Raw genomic sequence first — 15,004 nt, forward strand, 5'->3', positions numbered from 1 at the left:
ATCTTGACAATTTTGAGGAGTACTAGGCAGATATTTTGCATAATGTCCCTCTATTGGGATTTGCCTGATGTTTTCTGCATGCTTTGACTGAAGTTATGGGGTTTTTGAAGGAAGACCACACAGGTAAAGCACCAGTTTCATCACGTCATATCAAGAGTATATACTGTTAACATGACTTATCAGTGTTGATATTGACCTTGATCTCCTGGCTGAGGTAGTGACTGTCAGGTTTCTCTAAAGTTATCCTTTTCCTCCCTTCCCATATTGTTCTGTTCAGAAGGAAGTCACTATACCCAGCCCACACATAAGGAGTGTGGAGTTATGCTCCATCTCCTCAAGAGCAGAGAATCTACAGAAATCATCTGCGATTCTTCTGCCTGGGAGATTTGTTAAGAATGATTTTTACATTATTAAAGGGTTGAAAAAACTCAAGAAGAAGAATATTTTGAGAGATATGAAAATGGTTTGAAATTCAAATTTCAGAGTCTACAAATAAAGTTTTATTGGCACACAGCCGTGCTCACTCATTTGCACACGTCTATGGCTGCTTTCCTGCTACAACCGCAGAGTTGGTTCATTGCAATAGAGACTGTACGGCCCCCAACATCTGAAATATTTACTATCTGGCCCTCTACAGAAAAATGTTGCTGACCCTTGCTCTAAGGTTTATAATATGCATCTTTAACTTAGCACAGTTTTCCTTCAAGTAACATGATATCATTTTGTGTAAAAGTTAAAAACTTAAAATAGGGGCTGGCCCCTTGGCTGAGTGGTTAAGTTTGCACGCTCCACTGCAGGCGGCCCAGTGTTTCATTGGTTCGAATCCTGGGCACGGACATGGCACTGCTCATCAAACCACGCTGAGGCAGCGTCCCACATGCCACAACTAGAAGGACCCACCATATAACTATAACTATATAGAATATATATATTCTATATAGTTAGAATATATAACTATGTACTGGGGGGCTTTGGGGAGAAAAAGGAAAAAATAAAATCTTAAAAAAAAGACTTAAAATAGTATAGTTCCATCTTCCCCTTCAATACTTTGTGCCATCGTTGTCATACATTTTATTTCTACATATGTTATAAACCCGACAGTAGTTTGTTATTCTTTTGGCTTTAAAAGTCAGTTATCTTTTAAACAAATATATATATATTTTAAGGTATGCTTTTTTTTGATGAGGAGAATTGGCCCTGGGCTAATATCTGTTGCCAATCTTCCTCCTTTTTTCTTTCCTCCCCACAGCCCCCCAGTACATAGCTGTATATCCTAGTTGTAAGTCCTTCTAGTTCTCCTGTGTGGGATGCTGCTACAGCATGGCTTGATGAGCAGTGTGTAGGTTTGCAGCCAGGATCCAAACTGGCAAACGCCGGGCTGCCAAAGCAGAGCATGCAAACTTAATCACTAGGCAACAGGGCTGCCCCTGTCGCTTTATTTTCCCTGAGGAAGATTTGCCCTGAGCTAACATCTGTTGTCAATCTTACTCTATTTGGTATGTGGGTCACTGCCACAGCATGGCCACAGATGAGTAATGTAGGTCTGCACCTGGGAACCGACCCCAGGCTACTGTAGTAAAGCATGCTGAACTTAACCCCCAGGCCACCAGGCTGGCCCCTAAACATATTTCTAAATGAGAAAAAATATACTTTATATTTATCCATGTATTTTCCATGTCTAGCTCTATTCATTCCTTTGTGTAGATCCAAATTTCCATCTGGTATCATGTTCCTTCTGCCTGAAGAACTTTCTTTAACATTTTTTATGGTGCAGGTGGACTGATGATGAAGTCTCACTTTTTTGTGTTTGTGAAAGTCTTTCTTTCATCTTCATTTTTAAGATATTTTCACTGGGTTTAGAGATCTATGTTGATAGTACCTTTTTTTCCCCGTAACTTAAAAAATTCTACTCTATTGTCTTCTGGCTTGTACAGTCTCTGATGATAAGTCTATGATAATTTTATCTCTGTCTCTCTATATGTAATGTCCCTTTTTCCCTCTGGCTTCTTTTAAGATTTCTTCATTGTCACAGATTTTCAGCAACTTGATTATAATCGACCTCACCATCATTTTGTGTCTTTTATGGGTGGTGTTGAGATCCTTTGATCTTTGGGTTTCTAGTTTCTGTCAAATTTGGAAAAATTTGGCCATTTATCCATTTTCCCGTCTTTCTGCATTTCAGCTGCAAGCATGTTAGAGCATTCAATATCCTCTGATAGGTCACTGTGCTTCTCTTACATTTTCAGAGTGCTTCCCTTGTTTCTCTTCATGTTTCCTTCCAGAAACTTCCTGCTGATATGTCTTCATGTATCTTCAAGTTTACTGATCTCTTCCTCTGCAATATCTAACCTGCTCTTAATCCCATCCATTCAAAACACATTTAGATTTCGTACTTTGGAACTCTAGACTTTCTCTAGAACCTCAACTTGTCAGTCTTATGATTGTTTCTTTGAAGTGATGTGCCTTTACATTTTTTCTTTGTTTTTAATTTTCAGCAGTTTAACTACAATGTGCCTAAGTATGGTTTCTTTGTATTTACCCTGTTTAGCTTGATTCTTGGGTCAATTATAGAACAATTTTGGCCAGTAATATTGCTTCTGCCCCATTCTCTGTCTCCTCTCTTTTTTGGACCCCAGAAACCTGTATGTTAGAACTTTTCATTGTGTCTCATATAACATCAGTGCTATTTTCTGTGTTCTTTTTTTCTGTCTGTGCTTCAATCTAGGTATTTTCTACTGACCTATCTTCCAATTCACTAATCTTCTCTTTGGCTCCATCTAATCTGTCTTTAGATCTATGTAATAAATTCTTAATTTCAGTTATTGTATTTTTTCCATTCAAGGATTCCACCTGAGTTTTTATTTTTTATTAATCCCAATTCTCTCAAGAAACTCCCTAGTTTTTAAATCTGTTTTATTATACAGAGTAATCATGGTTATTTTTAAACTGTGTTAATGAAAATAGCCAAATATGAGCATCAGAAGACCTTCCAGTCTACTCAATTCATGATCTCTGTAGTTCTGAGAAGCAAATGTACAAAGTAATTTAGAATAATGAGGGCTTATGTCTGGTGTGTGAGTGTGTCTGTGGCTGTGTTTACAAAGGTGACAGTTGATAACTGAGGACTTGCTGATGCATGAATGAGATTGAAGGAGATATGTGTATATGAAATGCATTCAAGTTTCACTGGTGGTCCCAATGATGTCCTTCTAGCAAAAGGATCCAGTACAGAGTGAGGTGTCTCCAGTCTCTTTCAATATGGATCAGTTCTCCAGTGTTTTCTTAACTTTAACAACAATTTTGTAGATTATAGACCAATTATTTTGTAGACTGTCTCTTAATTTGGGCTTGTCCAATGATTCCTCATGTTGAGATTCAGGTTATGCATTTTGGCAGGAATATCAGAGGAGTGATGCTGTGTCTCTCCCATTGCATCCTGTCAGATGGTGCATGATTTTAATCTGTCCCATCACGGTTGATGTTCACTCTGATCACTTGATTAAGTCAGTGCCCGCCAGGTTTCTCCACTGTACCACTGTAAAGTTACTCTTTTCCCCTTCGCAATTAACAAGTATTTTGTGGAGAAGCACTTTGAGAATATGTGACGATCCAATTCCTCAACAAACTTTCCACTTTTCGTTTATTTATATTAGTGTGGAATCACGGGTTCCTATTTTATTCATTATGTTTAATTCATTAATATCATTATTTCCTTTGATGCTCAAATTATCCAGATCCAGCCAACAGAAGTCCCTTCCAACTGGCTTCTGTATACTTTTGACATGTCTCCGTAATTCTTTGAGTATTTTTTTTAAAAAATAGCTTTATTGAGGCATAATTTACACACCATACAATTAACCCATTTAAAGTATATGATTCAATGGTTTTTAGTACATTCACAGATACATGCCGCTATCATACAGTCAGTTTTAGAACATTTTCATCGTCTTAAAGTAAACTTTGTAACCCTTAGTTATCACCCCCTATCCTCCAATTCCCTCTTCAGCCCGAGGCAACCACTAATCTGCTTTCTGTCTCTACACATTTCCCAATTCTGTACTTTCATATGAACGGAGTTACATACAGTATATGGTCTTTTGTGACTTAGCATAGTGTTTTCAAGACTCATCCAAATTGTAGAGTGTATAATTACTTCATTCCTTTTTATGGCTGAGTATTACTCCACTGTATGGATGTACCACATTTTGTTTATCTGTTCATCAGTTGATAGCCACTTGGGTTGTTTCCACCTTTTGACTATTATGAATAACGTGGCTGTAAACATTCAGGTACAAGTTTTTGTGTGGACGTATGTTGTCATTTCTCTTGGGTATACTTAGGAACAGAATTGCTGGGTCATATGATAATTGTGTTTAATCACTTCTGAGCACTTCTTTACCTTCTGGCACAAGATGACCCAGGCTTATCTTGTATTTTCCCTGCCCTAGGCCTATCATCAGCCATTTCTCCAGGGAGCCCTGGTTCCTTCCAGTGGACAATGGTATTTAGAAGTCAAGATTTGGGTGCTAGCTATGTTCATCATTATTAAGATGTCACTGCTCCTAGGCCCTCTCAGTGGATGAAGCTGGATAAATGGACATACACTGACACATACATATGCAACATAAACACGTACATACACATCAACATTTATTTCTATATTTATTCTGAAAATCACGAGTTCTCACCAAGACCTCCAATTCCAATCCAACACCACAGGGTTCATTCTAGTTTTCTACCTTTCTTCCATAGTTATAACACCTTTCGCCAACAGTAAGAAATCTAGTTCATTTCCTTAACATATTTACTTATTAAATCAGTCCCACTGTGGGTAACCTATGTCCCATTGCCACTGCTCCCCACCACGTGCAGACCCCTCCTCAGCCCTCCTGGGCTCCAACACCCTGCCTCTGGCCACCGCTGCCACCCCTTCCCCCACATGAATGTGCTCTTCACCTCCACAGGCTCCGACATCCCACACCCTCTGGACACTGGGCCGCATCCCTTTAGGGGTGCCCTTCTCATCCCCCATGGACTCCACTTCCCGGGGCTTGGCCTGGTCAGATGCCCTCTTCACCCCTCACAGGGTCCAGTCTCCCTTGCTGAGCTGGCTCCCACGTGGACATCCTCCTTAGCTTGCTTGGGCTTCGACACCCCACGCCAGGCTGCCCTCCTACTTGGATGCCCTCTTTCTCTGCTCAAGCTCCGGCAGTCGATGTTCGGGCCAGGCCGTCTGCCTGTACAACTGAGCTTTGATGGACTCTCTCTCTCTCTGCTCTGGCTGGCCCCCACTGGAGATGCCCTCCTTACTTCACTTGAGCTCCAAAACCATGTGCTGGGCCACTGCATTTCCCCTCTACCCCTCCCCCTCCCTGGGGGTGCCTGCCTCGCTTGGCCCCATCTAAAGGCTTCCGGACTTAACTGTTCTTTAAGGGGAGGGAAGGGAACAGGAGAGAAAAAGAAAGAAGAGGAGGCGAAGGAAAGGAGGAGGAGGAAGAGAGCTGCCAGGCACTTTGTTATTAAAAGGTGGACGTCGGGTGTGCCAGGTTGCAGAGAATCTGGTTGGCATCGTCTTCTTCCACAGAGAATTTCGCTTCCTTCTGACAACCAGAGCACAGGTAAATCGTCCTGATGCGGCAAAGCTGGTGTAGTTCCAATTTGCCCTTATTCCTAAGTGTGGCTCTTCCCAGGGTCTCAGCTGTAAGCCAGAGTGGAGCAGGTGGAGGGGTGAATGGAAGCTGAGGCAGCCCTGTAGGAAGCCCGGCGGAAGGGGAAGAAGGAGCTGGGCAGGTGACTGGGGGCTCAGGACAGGCTGGCCAGAGACACTAGCGTGCGTTTGTGGAAGGAGCTCGTCAAGTGGGAGGTGTGGGCAGCACTGGGAGAACACGGGGGGGCGGTGGGGGGGGGCAGGGGCAGGAGACTGGGCCCCTGAGCCTGGGGAGGGCGGGCTTTGGACAAGAGGGGCCACCCCCTCACAGGTTGAGGAGAAGAAAGGCTCAGGCCCGCCAGGCGTGCGGGACTGCTGGGGGTTGGGGGGGACCCCGCCTGCCTCCCTGTGGGGCTGCTATTTCCTGCAGTGGCTGGAGATGAGGTCACTGCAGAGAGGAGCTGCCCACGGTGGGGAGAGGAGTGGAGAAAGAATGGGATGCAGTGGGGGGACTGCAGCTCAGTGAGGGGAGGGTGTCCAGTGGGGAGGAGGCTCAGTAAGGGGATGGGGGCTGGGTAGGGAAAGGAGCTTTACTAAGTGGAAGGGGGCTTAGAGGTTCCATCTCTTTGTCTAGACAGGGAGCACCCCAGAGCAATGACTTCGTGCCTTCCCTCTGACAATGGGCCCCAGCCCAGAGCCTGAGTAGGGAAATGAGGAGGCGGCCTCTTTGCTCATTCTTCTCCAGGGCTGGGGGTGGGGAGCCACAAGAGTGGTGCCCTAGACACTCTGCCTCATGGGTGTGGGCCCTCTCCTCCCCTCCCCAGCTAAGCCTTTTGCCCCTGGGGTCCTGGAGCAGCCAGGCATCCTGGGTGGAGGGTGGGAGTGGGGAAGGGAAGGGGCTGGGGGCTCCCTCTCCCCCTCCCTCCATCCATAGGGGCAAGAGGGATCCAGCAGCCCCAGGCCGGATTTGTTTCTCATTTCGCTCTTGGCTCTTCTGGTGGAAAAATCGAAGCGCTCCCCCTGGTACAGCTGAGGTGGAGAGGGTGAGCGTGGCTGGGAGCTGTCCTGGCGGGGAAGCTGAGGGGCAGGCGGGGCCTAGCCAGGAGAGACTGCCCCCCTTCAGCCCCCTCTGCTTCTACGTGGCTCTCCAGGCCCAGGACATAAGTCGATGGAGTCCGAGGTAGAGGGGCTGGGGCCTGGACCACTGGCTTGGGTTCAGCCTCAGGCCCATAGCACCCTCTCTCCCAGGCCTGACCCCAGAACAGCCTCCAAAGGGTGCTGGGAAGCCCCCCTGGAGTGCCAGGAGGAAGCTACAGCAGGAGAGACTTGAGTCAGACTGGCACAGCTTTCTCCCCACACCTGAGGACACGGGAAGCCTTTCTGTACGTAATCCACGCCACCTTCATGACCGCCCCAAGGTCACATGAGCCATCTCTATTTTCCAGGTGAGGAAACTGAGGCTCCAAGAAGTCAAGGGTCGCAGAGCCTCTAAGGGTCAGAGCCAGGATTAGAACCCAGTTGTGTCGGGCTCATCAGATGGTGCTCTTTCCCCAACATTGGAAACACGGGAAAGCCTCCCTCCCAGGGGCCCCGAGCCCCCTGAGCAGCTGCTGGTGGGCTTCCCGGTCAGGGAGCGAGCCTTGCGGGAATCCAGCAGGTCAGCAGCACAGCCCCACAGTCTCTCCCACTGTCCCTAGCCCCTCACTTGGCTGAGAGGTGTCTCGAGAGATCTCCCCCATTGTGGAGCTAGCGCCCGCCCACCCCCGACTCCATCTTTCCAGCCGCCCTGGTCCCTCACCCTGGCCCCCTCTCCAGCCTGATGGAAAGAGGAGCCCAGAGAGGAGCCCAACCACTTTCCCTCTGGAATCTGCTGCCTCGGCTTTCAGATGGAGAAACCATCTGGAGCGTATTATGGGCAGTGGAGAAAGCCGAGCGCAGGAAAATGTGAGTTGGCCCCGGCGGCAACCGTCTGTAGGAAGAGGGGGCTCAGTGCTCTTCAGGGGATGGACCAGCAGTTGCCCCCACCTCCCTAGTCCCTGGAAGGGGCAGAGAAGAGATGTGCCCAGGAAAGGGTGGCCCGAGGAAGGCAGGGCCCAGGTCTCCAGACACCTCTGCAGAGCACAGTTTGAAATTGCTTATCTTATCCACCCTCCCATTTCACAGATGACACCAAGGTCCAGAGAGGGACAGTGGCTTCCCCAGGGTCACACAGCAAGGCCTGAGGAACAAGATCAGAATTAGAACGCTTCCACATATATGCATATGCCAATGGACACTGGAAGTCCCCAGGGTCGGTGGGGGTGGGGGTGGGGGGCGGGCATAAGCTGGAGCAAGGGGGCTGGCTAGAGGCTGGATGATTTTTCTCTCCTTCAGCTTCAAACGAGTGAAGGAAAGGGCCAAAGACCAATGAGAACAGGAAGGAATAGGCTTCATTCTTTTTGGGTCTCCTTTCCTTGCCTCCCAATCCCACTCCTGCCCTACTTGCCACCCTTCCCTTGTGCCTGATCCCTGAGGACGGCTGAGTCCTGGGATGGGGGTTGCTAGGCTCTTCCTTTGGGTCCCAGGAGTCCCCTCCCCCAAGCGGGGCCCCAGCTCCAGACGTGGCAGGGCAAGCAGGAGTGAGGTTTCTCTGCTCCCTCGCTCCCTCCCAAGTGCTGCGCTGGCGGCTCCCGAAATAAAAATCAAATGTGGGCTTGGCAGAGGGAGCTGGGTGGGAGAAGCAGCCGGCCCCAGCAGCGCTGGGCCTTCATTCTTTCCATTGTAACTTCACCTCCTAACCTCTGGCATTTTAATTATTCTCCTACTGGCTTTGCTCTCCCTGGGCCAGAGGGTGAGCTCACCCTTTCCTCTAGCCTGGGAGGGGGCGGCCGCTGCCTGGACCCCCAGCCCCCAGCCTGCTCCCGGGAAAGCTTAGGGGAGCGGCAGGCTGGCAGTGCTGGCCTGGCTGCTCCCTCCTGCTTCTGCAGTCCCTGAAGGGCCCAGAGAGGGCTGGGCTCCCAGGCATGCAGCCTGGCACCTACGCTTCCATGTGTGAATCATTAAATCTTCACACCCACTGCTCCATTTAATGGTGGCCACCGTCTTAAGCCGAGGAATCGCTGGCTCACCACCCATTTTGTGGATAATGCAGCCATGTTCAGCGTGTGCAGAGCAGGGCCTAGGACCCAGATCTGTGGCTCCTGGTGCTGCCCTCTTTGCAAGCCCAGGAAGATGCAAGAACGGCTCAGCCCTGATCATTGGCCTCATCCCCCAGAGTGTCCATTTTTTTCCCAAGTGATAAGTGATTTAAAGCATTATCTTGATGTTAAGACATACAAGGACACAGTATAGGGTGGCAGGTAAAATGCCTATGAATTTTTAAGGTAGAAAACAAGTTCTCAAAGAAGATCTCCCTTTGGGGCTGTCCACAGACACCAAACAGCAGCATCTTCCCCCTGGGCCTGGCAGTGAACTGGGGTGAGATGCTGGGCATGTCTGTCTGTGGTCAGTTTGTCCAGACCCCAGGCTATCGCTGAAGGTGCTGGTGGGTGCTGGTGGGCAGAGGCCCGTCCTGGGATGCAGAGGCCTTCTCCCACCCCAGGCCTGGGCTGGAGCTCTCTGCTGCATCTCCCTGTCTCCTGAGGAGGTAACCTTCCTCAGGGCAAGCAGCACAGGCACTGACCCCTGGGCCAGCACCCCAAGTGAAGCCTCCTGCTCCACCCCCGGGCCCCGGAATCCCCACCCCCACCCCACCGCCTCAGAGGCCCAGTGCTGTCTTCTTCCTTCTCGCCCTGTAAGTCTCCCCCAAATGAATGTCCCACCAACAATGATTCCTGGGGGCCCACCCTGTCTGCGCCCAGCCTCGCAATGGGTGGTGATGGTCTCTGCTCTAGTGGAGCTTCCAGAAGGGGAGAGTGAAGAGGTCTTCGACACCATGAGTGCTATGATGGGGGAAATTAAGACTATGGCAGCCCCTGGAAGGGGACTCCTGACCCAAGCTCGGTGAGAAGAGCTTCAGGGAAGACTTCCCAGGGTAAGTGACAACCAGGAGGAGCCCAGAGGAAGAGTGTTGCAGGCCAAGGGAAAAGCACCCGCAAGGGCTCAGCAGTGAGAGAACCTAATGCAGAACTACGGGCTGGTAGAGGCCGCAGGGGAGCGGGCCAAGGCGTGGACTGCCGCAGGGGCACCTGGGGTGGAGGCGCGGCGGGATGACACGAACAAATTGGGGTTTAGGAAGATTTCTGGGTGAAGTGTGGAGGACTGGTTGGCGAGTGATCAGAATGGAGGTGGGGTGGCCCCTAGGAGGCAGCCACAGAGGTCCAGGTGGGAAGTGACAGTGGCCAGGCCCAGGCTGCTGGCAGTGGGGTGGAAAGAGGTGGCCAGACTGACAGAGATTTAGGAAGCAGAAGTCACAGGACTTGGTGACCGGTGGGCAGAGGGCAAGGGGTGGCTTCAGGTCTCTGGTCTGAACTTCTGCCTGGTGGTTTACCGTTGGACATGGTGACCTTGACATACCTGTATGGCATCCAAGTGGAGATGCCCACCAGGTGGCTGAACATGCGGAGGTCCCCTGAAGAAACTGTAGAGAAAAGAGGCCAGGCCCAGACCCAAGGGAACATGGAGGAGGCAGAGTCCGCAAAGGAGCTGGAGGCGGGCAGCCAGAGAGGAGGAGGGAACCCAGGAGAGTAAGAGGCCACAGAAGCCCCCAGAGGAGGAAGCGTGGCCAACACGCCATGGCTGCCGAGGTGAAGCGGGCTGAGGCTCAGGAAGGACGCATAGTCTGGGGCCCAGGAGGCCTTCGCCTCTCTCCAACCCTAGTCTGCCCTTCTCTCTGACTCCCAGCCTCGCCTGCTCTCTGCCTGTCCTCCTGCCTCCCCAGCCCTCAGCGCCCCCTCACTCTTCCCCATGTTCCCTCTTTCACCCACTCTTTCTCTCTGCATCCTCCTTTTCTTTCTGACCCAAAGGTTCAACATCTTTCTAAGGGAAACTTCATGCCACCTCCACCCCACTCAGGTCCTGGTTGTCCTCCCTGGCTCCTGAAATCATCCTCCCCCACACCACCCCAGCACATACACCTCTCACCAGAGAATCACCCAGAGTTCCCACAAGCTGGGGCAGGGAGGAGCACACACCACCATCCAGGCCCCTGGGTGGCTCAAAGCTTCCTCTGAGCCCCCATGGGGTGCCAGTCTCCAGGACAGCCCCAGGCAAGCTTGGCCCCCGGGGGCTTATGGATTAAAGGAGAGAGAAGCAATGCACCCCGGCAGCCCCGTGCAGAGAGAGAGGAGAGGCCCAGAGAACAAGCTCTGGGCGTTCAGAGCCAGCAGAGGGATCTAAATGGGCTTCATGGAGGAGGTGACTCTGCCTGGGGCCTTGAAGAACTAGCAAGATTTGGTCAAGTGGCGATGGGAGCAAAAGAAATTGCAGGAGGAAAGAATGTGGTGAGAAAGGGTGTGGAGCTGGAGCAGGGGCCCAACATTTGGGCAGCAGCCAACAGCTCAGGGTGGCTGGTGGCCCCAAGGTTGGGGGGAGTAGAGGGGGCAGGAGGCTGCAACGTGAGGGAGTCGGGTCATGTGGGCCTGGAATGCCACGGGAGAGGGCTTCAGACCGTCCACTGCTGCCTCTTGCCCTGGGACCTTCAGATCTGGTACTGTTTCCCCATCATTCATTCATTCATTCATTCACTCATTTATTCCTTTGGGAAATATTTATTGAGCTCCCACTCTGTGCCAGGCAAGCGCTGAAGATACTGTGAGGGACAGAATAAAGTCCCTGCCATGATGGAGTTGAAGTTCCAGGAAGAGACACAGACTATAAAGTCGTAAACAAATAAAGACTAAAAATTAAGATCATGATAGGGGTTGTGAAGAAAATAATCACTGGCCACTTGAAGTAGAGCCTGTGTCCTGTCTGCCCCTCAGTCCGTGGACTCCCTGAGGGCAGAGCCCTAGTCTCCTCCAGCAGACCGGGAGCCCCCCCTGCCCCGCACTTCGCACTCCGGGGAAGGACAGAGAACGGAGCATCTGGGAGCAAGAGATGAGGTGTCTCGGAAGGCTCCCAGGAATGGCTGCTTCCCCAGCCCGAGGACCCTCCAGCAGAGCCCTCTCTGCCTGCATGCTGCCCACTGTCCCCCTGCCCAGCTGTCATTACTTCCCGCATCCCCCAGTTGCTCCTGGTGCCTGGTGGTGCGAGGAGAGCTGGGACCCACGACCTGGAGCCCAGGCCTCGAAGGGGACTGCAAACTGCTGCCCGCTGCTGGGGAGGCAGGTCAGAGGGATCCGGGAGGGCCTCCCAGGAGGAACTCAGGGACGGAGGGTAGCGGGGATCTCAGAAAGGACCCCCCTTCCCAATCAGGCCCCAGTGGGAGGGCTTCCATCTCCCCCTCCCCGACAAACCCCCACCCCATTAAACCCTTAAATTAACTTGTGCCCCACCCGGAGCTGGAGAGAGTGCCCCAAAAATAAATCCTAAATTACATGCTGCCTGGGGGCAACCACAACTCTCCTTCCTCCCTCTCCAGCAAGCAGACCCGCCCTACCTAATGCTGCGGGGGGGGGGGGGGGGGGGGGGGGGGGGGGGGGGGTGGTGGGGGGGGGGGAGGCCTCTCCCCCAAATGGGCTATTTATACAGCTCCCCTCTTTGCTGTCTGGCCCTGTTGTCCTTGGGTGAGGCCCAACCAGGCTACAGGGCTCTCCTGGGAGGTGGAAGGGGGTGGGGAGGCTGTAAGGCTCTCCAGGGTCTGTCTGGGCCATGGGGACATAACTTATAGTCCACACCAGGATGCTCTGGGGTGCTGCTAAGAATACACCCAGGTGATAGCATAGATCTGGACTGTCCTGGGCATCTGGGCATCTGGTCACCCAGGAATGGGCCCAGACTCTAGCCTCCCCCAGGATGAGAGAGAGAGCGAGAGAGAGGGAGAGGGAGGCAGAGAGAGAGAGAGGAGAGAGAGATCTGCCTTCCTGCCCTGGGTGACAAGGGAGCAACCCTCCCCCCCTCATCCCGCTCCCCCTGCCCCAGGCAAAGTGGCTCTGGCTGCAAGGACCCCAGGCACAGAGGGGGCTGTGGGAGGGTCTGAACCACGGGGAACTGGACATGGTTATTTTGAGACCATGGGCTTAGGCCAAGGACCTCCCTGGACAAAGCCACCGTCCATTCCGGGAACCTGGCTCCAGACACTGGGTCTGCTCCCCTCAAAGAGTAAAGGGAGAGGAGGGGAGGGAAAAGGCAAGAGAGATGAGATTGGGAGATGGAGACATGCATACACACAGAGAAACAGAACTACGGAAAGAGACTGACACAGACACACAGAGAAGGATAATGACGGAGGGAGGGCGGGGGAAGGGAAGGACAGAGGCGGGTGCTTCCGGAGCCCCAGGCCTGGCAGCTCTCCATCTCTACGGCGTGGCACCCAGGGGCCTGGACACCTGCCCACCGGCCCCTCGGACCCCCTCCCCTGCTCTCCAGGAGGGTGGGTGAAGGGCCTCCAGCCTGCCCCGGTGGGAGACTCTCCTCCCGCTCCCCCATGCCTCAGCGCTGCCAAACGCCCCCTCCCCTCCGCCAGGAGCCTGCCCCTCAAGGTGGGGGGCTTCGGCGGCTGAGACTCCTCCTCCCTCTCGGTTGCCCTGTAGGGGGCAGCAGTGAGTCCAGAAGAAGGACAGAGAAATAAGTACCCCCTCTCGCTTAGACTCAGCCCCAGAGGAGGGGAGGGGAGAGGAGCTGAGAGGAAGCAGGGAGGGAAGGGAGACTGAGAGGAAGGGGGGGGAGGGGAGGGAGACGGGAGTGGAGAGACGGGGAGAGCCTGAGAAGGAGCTGGCTTCCAGCCAGAGTCCCAGGAGGAGGGAGCGATGTGGCCAAGGGATCAGGCGGGTGGTGGTATCATCGCTGTGTCTGGAGGACCATGTACACATCCAAGTTCATAGCTGATGCGGGCGATTTAGAGGATAGGCTCACCCTCTCTGGGCTGCACCCACGGATTGTGAAAGAGGGAACAGGACAGCACAAGATGAGTGGACAGGGTCCCAGCCACCACTGAGGGGATATATTCTGCAGGCACAAGGAAAGTGGGTGTGGAGGACTGTGCTGAAAACCTGGAGGAGTGGGCTGGTGTGTGTGTGTGTGTGTGTGTGTGTGTGTGTGTGTGTGTGTGTTGAGGGTAATAGAAGATGCCACCAGTGCTGCCTGAGAGAGGCGAGGACCCCTTCAGCTTGGGGTGGTGTGTGACTCACAAAAGCCCCCCGACTTGTTGTCTCCCCATTAAACTTCATAATCCATCCGCTCATGGGATCCCCATGACCCCCACCTGCTCAGAAAACCCTGTTGACGGGGCCTGGGGCATCAGACCTATCATTTAGCTGAAGGAGGCAACCCAAGCCACAGCCAGCCTTCAGTGGAGAAGCGGTGCCCAGCGCACGGCAGGCACCAGCCCAGACACTTAGTGCCCTGTTTACCCTGGCATGGGCGGCTGGCACAGGTGGGGCTCTCCAGGGAGCGGCCAGAGGCCCGGCCAGCAGACCCACCTGGAGGCCAGGACAGCAGCTCTGGCTGAGGCAGAGTGTGTGGAGAGGCGTTCGCCCGGCTGCACACCTGGTCCTCGCACTGCCGTGCACAGGGCACTAGCCCCCCAAAGCTCGGCGGCCTCTCAGCTGCCCTGCAAGAGGAGATCACACAGGCTGGGCCCCAGCAGGAAAAACTGCTAAGCTCCAAGGATTCTAGAAGCCCCCCCCAACCCAACCCCTGCCCAGGAAGTGGGGAGGCCTGAGGAGGTAGAGAAAGCCCAGGACTTTGGAGCCCTGGTCTGGCGTGCCTAGACGCCTCTTGACTCCCGGGGTCCAAGGGACCTGCCCTCAGCACCCAAAGACACATGTGGCTTCGCTTAAGCGTGGACCGTCACAGCCCCCTCCCCAAGAGCCAATCACTACACAGATGCTGTCTCCACATTCTTTCTCTATCATACAGACCACAGAGACCACACCCCACAACCCACCACACCCGACATGCACATATCTTCTAATAGCCAGCGCACAAACACACCTTATGCATGTCAGACACACGATGCTTGCCCTCAGATACCCCCCTCCCCACATATAACCTACACTCCAGCAACGGGGTCACACACGTACAAACACACACATATACAGCTTCAGTCCTGAGCTTCTCCCTGTCCTTCCCTGTCTTCGGCCCCCCTCCCGTCTCCTCTGCCCACCCCTCTCCCCACCTTCTGCCTCTCTCTCTCCAGTCTCTGGGCGACCTCCTAGCTGGGCCTCTTGCCCTGGGGCCTCATTCTCTCCTCTCCCCATCTGCACACGGTGGGAAATGAGGGCCGCACATTTGGGCAGCTCTCCGGCAGCTACCACTTCACCGGGCCCGCAGGCTTCA

The 15,004-nt window shown here is 52.9% G+C and overlaps 1 non-coding gene across 1 annotated transcript; it reads left to right on the forward strand.

Moving 5' to 3' along the window:
* Positions 1–2,950: 2,950 nt before the first annotated feature.
* On the forward strand, positions 2,951–3,026 carry LOC111775785 (small nucleolar RNA U2-19). Its single transcript, XR_002811765.1, has one exon. It is a non-coding gene; the product is annotated as a small nucleolar RNA U2-19 (small nucleolar RNA).
* The last annotated feature ends 11,978 nt before the right edge of the window (positions 3,027–15,004 follow it).

This window comes from Equus caballus, chromosome 11 (assembly GCF_041296265.1).
Source record: "Equus caballus isolate H_3958 breed thoroughbred chromosome 11, TB-T2T, whole genome shotgun sequence".
Taxonomy (NCBI): Eukaryota; Metazoa; Chordata; class Mammalia; order Perissodactyla; family Equidae; genus Equus; species Equus caballus.